Here is an 8827-nt window from a genome sequence, read left to right on the forward strand (position 1 = left end):
GTTCTGGGCTTGCTCAGGTGATCACGGGAGTTGAGAGATGCTGAGAAAGCTTTCCCAGCAGGGAAGGTGTTTTCCCTCAGGGCCTGGCCCAGCCTACGGTAGGAATCCTGAGAGCCCAGGTTCCCTACTGGGACACCCGCAGAGCGAGGGAAACCTCACTGCATCCATCACCCGAGCCTTCACACCACAGGTGTTTGCCGTCACCTCTCGGGAGTGCCCAGCTCAGGGAACATCCAGATTGAGCCCCATGATGGGCAGGTCTGGGGAAACCACAGTGGAGTTTCGGGAGAGGACACTGAGAAATCTGTCTGATCCTGTCCCGTATCCCCAAAACCAGACCAGAAAGAGGAGCCAGCATGCAGGAAGCCGGTCCATCCTTGCTGCTTGACACAGTCGCTGCAGGGAAGAAACATCTGCATAGCATGTTTCAAGGGACCTGGCATACTGTTTGTTCTTAATATGTTTGCTCCCCTTCTTAGCGCTATGTTTTCTAACCAGGGCCACCTCCCCGATAAAGGTTGTTTCCCCAGGTGGGGATGTTTCCCTGGAGTTAGGGATTAACAGGACTAAGGAAGGGAATAAATCAGTAAAACCTCTTAACTAAGTGCCAGGCGGGTAGTTAATCACCTTAACTACGGACAATCACGATTAAGCTACATAATCTTTACTTAGGCCATAGAATAGGATAACCTCCTTCAGTTACTTCCTTGTAGCTTAACAGAACAGTAGAGTAGTGACCTTGGAATGGAGATAACAAACTAGCCCTAACCTTTGGAATAGAATGGGTAGGATTAAAATCAACAGAACTAGATGGAGATGGGATTTTTGGCAAAGGTCAGATAAGAAACTATGGACATGAAACAAGGAACTGTAGAAGGTCAAGGGAGGACCCAAAGCATACCATGATGTGACTATAGAGGCATGCTTATGGGATCAAATGGTATAAATACAGATGTAACAGGAGAATAGAGAGAGAACCTGGCTATGCTGATCATCTGAACGCTGTCTCCATGTCCTACATTCTTCGCCAACTCCGTCCACACCTTTGGGAACCCCTGGACCCCGGCACCAGCGTGGGATCAAACACTGAATTAATGACTCTATCATTAATCAGCCATTGCTATGAACATCACCAAGACAGAAACCAGACTGTGTGCGCCTCCTGGTGAGGGAGCACAGCTCTGCATCACAGTGGGGCAGCCAGCAAGATCCAGGCTGCTGGAAGCCCTACAGGAAAAAAGACTGGTTCCTTCCCATGCACCTGCACACACACTCATGCACACGCCCAGGCACGCACACATGTGTGCACACACAGCCAAGAAACCTATAGGATAAAAGAGATAACTTATGAACTTTATTTTCATTCAAATAAGCAAGATATTTAAAAATGACGTTAATAAGACATTTTAAAACTGGATATTTGATGAAACTGAGAAGGTATTGTTAATTTTTTAGATGGGATTATGGTGTTATGGTTATATATTTTTAATAAAAAGTTAAATGTTTTGTATTTATAATAAAGGCCTGATGCACAAAATTTGTGCAAGGGGCTTGGCCCTCGAAGCCATGGTGGCTTGCCTCGGCCCTCATAGCCCTGGCTTTGTCCAGAAGGTCATCTGGAAGGTCATTTGGCTGTCCAGTCTAATTAGCATATTATGCTTTTATTATTATAGATATTATGTGTATTCAAATATATTGCACATTTAAATATATTTTATGAAAATATTTTAAACTTTAAAATATTCTATCTTTCATATTTAAAATTATTTAAAATATTTTATACACTGAAATATTTATAAATGAAATAATATGTCAGGGATTTTATTTTTTTTCATTTATTTTATTTTATTTTTTTATTTTAATTAAATCTTTATTGTTCAGATTATTACATTTGTTCCTCTTTTTTCCCCCCATAACTCCCCTCCTCCCAGTTCCCGCCCCACCCTCTGCCCTCACTCCCCACCCACTGTCCTCATCCATAGGTGCACGATTTTTGTCCAGTCTCTTCCCGCATCTCCCACACCCCTTTTCCCCCCAAGAATAGTCAGTCCATTCCCTTTCTGTGTCCCTGATTCTATTATGATCACCAGATTATTTATTCACTTGATTCTTAGATTCACTTGTTGATAGATGCATATTTGTTGTTCATAATTTGTATCTTTACCTTTTTCTTCTTCTTCCTCTTCTTAAAGGATACCTTTCAGCATTTCATATAATGCTGGTTTGGTGGTGATGAACTCCTTTAGCTTTTCCTTAAATGTGAAGCTCTTTATCTGACCTTCAGTTCTGAATGATAGCTTTGCTGGGTAAAGTAATCTTGGTTGTAGGTTCTTGGTATTCATCACTTTGAATATTTCTTGCCACTCCCTCCTGGCCTGCAAAGTTTCTGTTGAGAAATCAGCTGACAGTCGTATGGGTATTCCCTTGTAGGTAACTGAGTTTCTTTCTCTTGCTGCTTTTAAGATTCTCTCTTTGTCTTTTGCTCTTGGCATTTTAATTATGATGTGTCTTGGTATGGTCCTCTTTGGATTCCTTTTGTTTGGGGTTCTCTGCGCTTCCTGGACCTGTAAGTCTATTTCTTTCACCAGGTGGGGGAAGTTTTCTGTCATTATTTCTTCAAATAGGTTTTCAATATCTTGCTCTCTCTCATCTTCTGGCACCCCTATAATTCTGATGTTGGTACGCTTGAAGCTGTCCCAGAGGCTCCTTACACTATCTTCGTATTTTCGGATTCTTTTTTCATTTTGCTTTTCCAGTTGGGTGTTTTTTGCTTCTTCACGTTTCGAATCTTTGCCTTGATTCTTGCACTCCTCTGGTCTGCTGTTGGGTGTCTGTATAATATTCTTTATTTCAGTCAGTGTATGCTTAATTTCTAGTTGGTTCTTTATCACAACATCGAGGGTCTCATTAGGTTTCTTGAGGATCTCACTACATTTATCGGCGGTCTCACCAGCCTTTTCAAGGGCCTTACTAAGTTTATCGGCAACTTCTAGACAGTTCTTGAGAGACCTTAAAAGTGTGGTTTTGAGCTCTATATCTTCCATTTCTGACATTTGCTTCCTGTTTCTTTGTCTCTGCCTTTTTTTTTTTTTTTAAATATATTTTATTGATTTTTTACAGAGAGGAAGGGAGAGAGATAGAGAGTTAGAAACATCGATGAGAGAGAAACATCAATCAGCTGCCTCCCGCACATCTCCTACTGAAGATGTGCCCGCAACCCAGGTACATGCCCTTGACCGGAATCGAACCTGGGACCTTTCAGTCCGCAGGCCGACGCTCTATCCACTGAGCCAAACCGGTTTCGGCCTCTGCCTTTTTTTTATCTTTTCTTGGTGCACCCCCTAGTGGTCTTTGTGCGCAGTCTTGTTGTAATTAAGCCTTGATTGTTGTCGGCAATACCAGGGGTGATTTGACCTCCAGGCTAACTGGCTATGAGAGTCCGCTGTGTCTGCAGTGGGAGAGCTTCTGTGCTGGATCTCTAGGGCGGTGCTAATCTAGCGTTTGCCTGAGGCTATCCGGCAAATGCCTCTGTGCAGGGCTTGGGCGGGGCGGGTCCCCGGGGATCTACAGGGCAGGCGGAGCAAGTAGTTATGGCTGCTCTCAGTTCCATCCCTAGGGGCTCTGCCTCTCAGAGTCCCAGCAACCGCTGCAAACCTCGGAGAGAAAGCTGCCTTCAAGTTCCGACCGAAGCCAGACAGTCCCGCTTCTCCCGTTTGAGTCTGGGTCCCCAGAGACTCGCCCGGATCTGGAGCTCAGAATCTGAGACTCCCTCCCGATTGAAAACAACAACCGCGCCCTTGCTGCCAGCCCGCTCCGTGCGCGCACTCCGCACCTTAGTATTTCACTTCAGCACTGCGCCTCCTCTGAGTCAGGGTATGATATTCTCTTTCCTCCTAGTTGTAGAATTTCCACTCAGCCAGCCTTCCTGTGGTTCTGGCTGATGTCCATTCTGTCCTTTATATATCTCTGACGTGGTTGTTCGAGGCAGCAATCTCCGGTGTTAACCTATGCCGCCATCTTGGTTTCTCAGGGATTTTCTTTAAGGCTAGAGGCCCGGTGCATGGATTTGTGCACTGGTGGGGGTGTGTGGCTTGCAGGGATTGGCCTGCTGTGGGAGCGCTGCTCATCCTGGTCAGCAGAACAGCTGTGGACCCGCCCTCTGAGCAGCTGCTCCCACTGTGGGAGTGCCACTCATCCTGGTCAACTGAATGGCGCTCCCACTGTGGGAGCGCATTGACCACCAGGGGGCATCTCCTGTGTTGAGCATCTGCCCCCTGGTGGTCAGTGCGCATCATAGTGACTGGTCGATTGGTCGTTCTGGTCATTCCACTTTTCGGTCACTGGGCTTTTATACATATAGACTAGAGGCCCGGTGCACAAAATTTGTGCATGGGGGGACAAGGGTTCCTCAGCCCGGCCTGCACCCTCTCTCAATCTGGGATCCCTCAGGGGATGTCCGACCCCTGCAGGATCAGGCCTAACCTGGGAGTCGAACATCCCTCTCACAATTGGAGACCGCTGGCTCCTAACCGCTTGCCTGCCTGCCTCATCGCCCCTAACCACTCTGCCTGCCTGCCTGCCTGATCACCCCTAACCACTCTGCCTGCCTGCCTGATCACCCCTAACTGTCTCTGCTTCGGCCCCTGCTGCTGTGGCTTCATCTGGAAGGATGTCCGGAATGATGTCTGGAAGGTCGTTCAGCTGTCTGGTCTAATTAGTATATTATGCTTTTATTATTATAAATAATACAAGAAAGGAGGAGTGGGTAGAAACATAGATGATGACGTGACTAGTGTGACTTGTTGAAGCTGGGTGATGGGTGCATGGGGTTTCATTAGACTAGCCAGTCAGCTGTGTATATGTTTAAATTTTTTCATAAGAAAAGGTTAAAAAATTTTAGAAAGACAAAAGACATAGGGCCCCTCCGAGGGCTGTCAACCACCTAAGGGATATTTCCTGTTCAGTTCTTTTCCTGCTCTCGCCAGCTCCCCACTGATGAGTCATTTTCCCACAGGGACCACTAGGGGGTGCTCTGTCCCTTGAGGCTCTGTCCCTTGCTGAGGCTGAGGGGCCAGTAAACTGGAATCTTGATGCCCAGAGGCATGCCCATCTACTTTTTTTTTTTTTTTTTTTTTAATTAAATCTTTATTGTTCAGATTATTACATTTGTTCCTCTTTTTTCCCCCCCCATAACTCCCCTCCTCCCAGTTCCCGCCCCACCCTCCGCCCTCACTCCCCACCCACTGTCCTCATCCATAGGTGCACGATTTTTGTCCAGTCTCTTCCCGCATCTCCCACACCCCTTTCCCCCCCAAGAATAGTCAGTCCATTCCCTTTCTATGTCCCTGATTCTATTATAATCACCAGTTCATTCTGTTCATCAGATTATTTATTCACTTGATTCTTAGATTCACTTGTTTATAGATGCATATTTGTTGTTCATAATTTGTATCTTTACTTTTTTCTTCCTCTTCCTCTTCTTAAAGGATACCTTTCAGTGTTTCATATAATCCTGGTTTGGTGGTGATGAACTCCTTTAGCTTTTCCTTATCTGTGAAGCTCTTTATCTGACCTTCAATTCTGAATGATAGCTTTGCTGGATAAAGTAATCTTGGTTGCAGGTTCTTGCTATTCATCACTTTGAATATTTCTTGCCACTCCCTTCTGGCCTGCAAAGTTTCTGTTGAGAAATCAGCTGACAGTCGTATGGGTATTCCCTTGTAGGTAACTGAGTTTCTTTCTCTTGCTGCTTTTAAGATTCTCTCTTTATCTTTTGCTCTTGGCATTTTAATTATGATGTGTCTTGGTGTGGTCCTCTTTGGATTCCTTTTGTTTGGGGTTCTCCGCGCTTCTTGGACCTGTAAGTCCATTTCTTTCACTAGGTGGGGGAAGTTTTCTGTCATTATTTCTTCAAATAGGTTTTCAATATCTTGCTCTCTCTCATCTTCTGGCACCCCTATAATTCTGATGTTGGTACGCTTGAAGCTGTCCCAGAGGCTCCTTACACTATCCTCGCATTTTTGGATTCTTTTTTCATTTTGCTTTTCCGGTTGGGTGTTTTTTGCTTCCTCGCATTTCAAATCATTGACTTGATTCTTGCGCTCCTCTGGTCTGCTGTCGGGAGTCTGTATAATATTCGTTATTTCATTCCGTGTATGCTTAATTTCTAGTTGGTTCCCCAATATAACATCGAGGGTCTCATTAGTTTTCTTGTAGATCTCATTAAGTTTATCAGCGGCTTCTAAACAGTTCTTGAGAGACCTTAAAAGTGTGGTTCTGAACTCTATATCTTCCATTGACAATTTTGTCCTGTTTCTTTGTCTCCGCATTTTGTTATGCTTCCTTGGTGCACCCCCTAGTGGTCTTTGTGCGCAGTCTTATAGTTAAACCTTGATTGTTGTAGCTAATTCCAGGGAGGGTTTGACCTCCAGGCCAAGTGGCTATGAGGATCAGCTGTGTCTGCAGTGAGAGAACTTCTGTCCTCTAGGGAGGTGCTAATCTGGTGTTTGCCTGAGGCTATCCGGCAAATGCCTCTGTGCAGGGCTTGGGCGGGGCGGGTCGAACAGGATCAACAGGGTGGGCCGGAGAGAGCAGTTATGGCGGCTCTCAGTCCTGTCCCCAGGTGCTCTGCCTCTCCGAGTCCCAGCACCTGCTGCAACCCTCAGAGAGAAAGCTGCACTCGCTCTGACCGAAGCCAGACAGTCCCGCTTCTCCCGTTTGAGTCTGGGTCCCTAAAGACTCGCCCGGATCTGGAGCTCAGAGTCTGCGACTCCCTCCCGATTGAAAACGCCAACCGCGCCCTCCGCTGCCAGCCCGCTCCACGCACTCCGCACCTCAGAACTTGACTTCAGCACTGCGCCTCCTCTGAGTGTCCGTATGCGTTTCTCTTTCCTCCTAGTTGTAGGACTTCCACTCAGCCAGCGTTCCTGTGGTTCTGGGTGATGTCTGTTCCGTTTTTTAGTTTCACTTTTGAAGTAGTTGTTCAAGGCAGCAAACTCCGGCGTTAACCTATGCCGCCATCTTGGTTCTCCCCCATCTACTTTTTAAAGGATTCCTAGACTGAAGGAGCAGGGAGGTGAGACGTCCCTCATCACTATCCTTCTACCAGCACACGTCACCCGTCCCTTCCCAGCCTCCTGTGGCACTTTCCTGGTAGGACTGTTACAGTTGGAAGAGCAAAGAGCATCCCAACACCAGAGTACTATGCTTCACACCTCCCCTTGACTGCTTGGACCAGAGAGACTCCAGAGGAACCCGAGAGACTGGGGACCCGCTCACCTCCACAGGTGCTTCGAGGTTTGACGTGGGACTTGCACAGATTCACCAGAAGTCTCCTAAAATCAGAGATCCCAGGCTCAGGAGGAAGGTTGCGATTTCCTTGGGATGCTGATATACACAGGATGTCCCCAAAACACTTTCACAGCTGATTGCTCAATTCTTTGCAGATTTAACTCATTGGAATTAATAATGGGTTAAATATGTGCATATATTTTGGGGGGGACACCCTGTATATGATTATGGGGAAATTCCACAAACTACAATTGGCAAGCTAGAGGCCCAGGAGAGACGATGGTGTAAGTCCCAGGTCAAGGCCGGAGAGACCCATGTCCCAGCTCAAACAGCAGGCAGAGAGGAAATTCTCTGTTACCCTGCCTTTTTATTTCATTTATTTATTTTTAATGTATTTTTATTGATTTCAGAGAGGAAGGAAGAGGGAGAGAGAAATAGAAACATCAATGATGTGAGAGAATTATTGATTGGCTGCCTCCTGCACACCCCACACTAGGGATCAAGCCTGAAACCTGGGCATGTGCCCTGACCGAGAATTGAACTGTGACCTTCGGTTCATAAGTTGATGCTCAACCACTGAGCCATGTCATCTGGGCTGTTATCCTGCCTTTAAAAAAAAATCTTTATTGCTGAAACCGGTTTGGCTCAGTGGATAGAGCGTCAGCCTGCGGACTGAGAGGTCCCAGGTTCGATTCCGGTCAAGGGCATGTACCTGGGTTGCGGGCACATCTCCGGTGGGAGATGTGCAGGAGGCAGCTGATCGATGTTTCTCTCTCATCGATGTTTCTAACTCTCTATCTCTCTCCCTTCCTCTCTGTAAAAAATCAATAAAATATATTTTAAAAAAAATCTTTATTGTTGAGAGTATTAAAGATGTCCTCACTTTTCCTCCTATTGCCCCCCTCCACCCAGTTCCCACCCCACCCCAGGCCTTCACCATCCTATTGTTTGTGCCCATAGATAATGCTAATATGTATATAAGATCTTTGGTTAGTCTCTTCCTGCCCCTCCCCCCCATATTTGTCAGTCTGTTCCATGTTCTACATGCCTGGTTCTATTTTATTCATCAGTTTATTCTGTTCATTAGATTCCTTGTTTGTTTGTTTTGATTTTTAGATTCAATTGTTGATAGGTATAAATTTATTACCATTTTACTGTTTCTCCTCCTCCTCCTCCTCCTCCTCCTCCTCCTCCTCCTCCTCCTCCTTCTTCTTCTTCTTCTTTTTCTTCTTCTTCTTCTTCTTCTTCTTCCTCTTCTTTAAATATATTTTATTGATTTTTTACAGAGAGGAAGGGAGAGGGATAGAGAGTTAGAAACATCCATGAGAGAAACATTGATCAGCTGCCTCCTGCACACCCCCTACTGGGGATGTGCCCGCAACCAAGGTGCATGCCCTTGACCGGAATCGAACCTGGGACTCTTCAGTCCACAGGCCAACGCTCTAGCCACTGAGCCAAACCGGTCAGGTCTTCTTCTTCTTTTTCTTCTTCGTCTTCGTCTTCTTCTTTTCCTTCTCCTCCTCCTCTTTCTCTTCCT

Source organism: Myotis myotis, unplaced genomic scaffold (genome assembly GCF_014108235.1).
Source record: "Myotis myotis isolate mMyoMyo1 unplaced genomic scaffold, mMyoMyo1.p scaffold_m19_p_25, whole genome shotgun sequence".
In the NCBI taxonomy this organism is placed as follows: Eukaryota; Metazoa; Chordata; class Mammalia; order Chiroptera; family Vespertilionidae; genus Myotis; species Myotis myotis.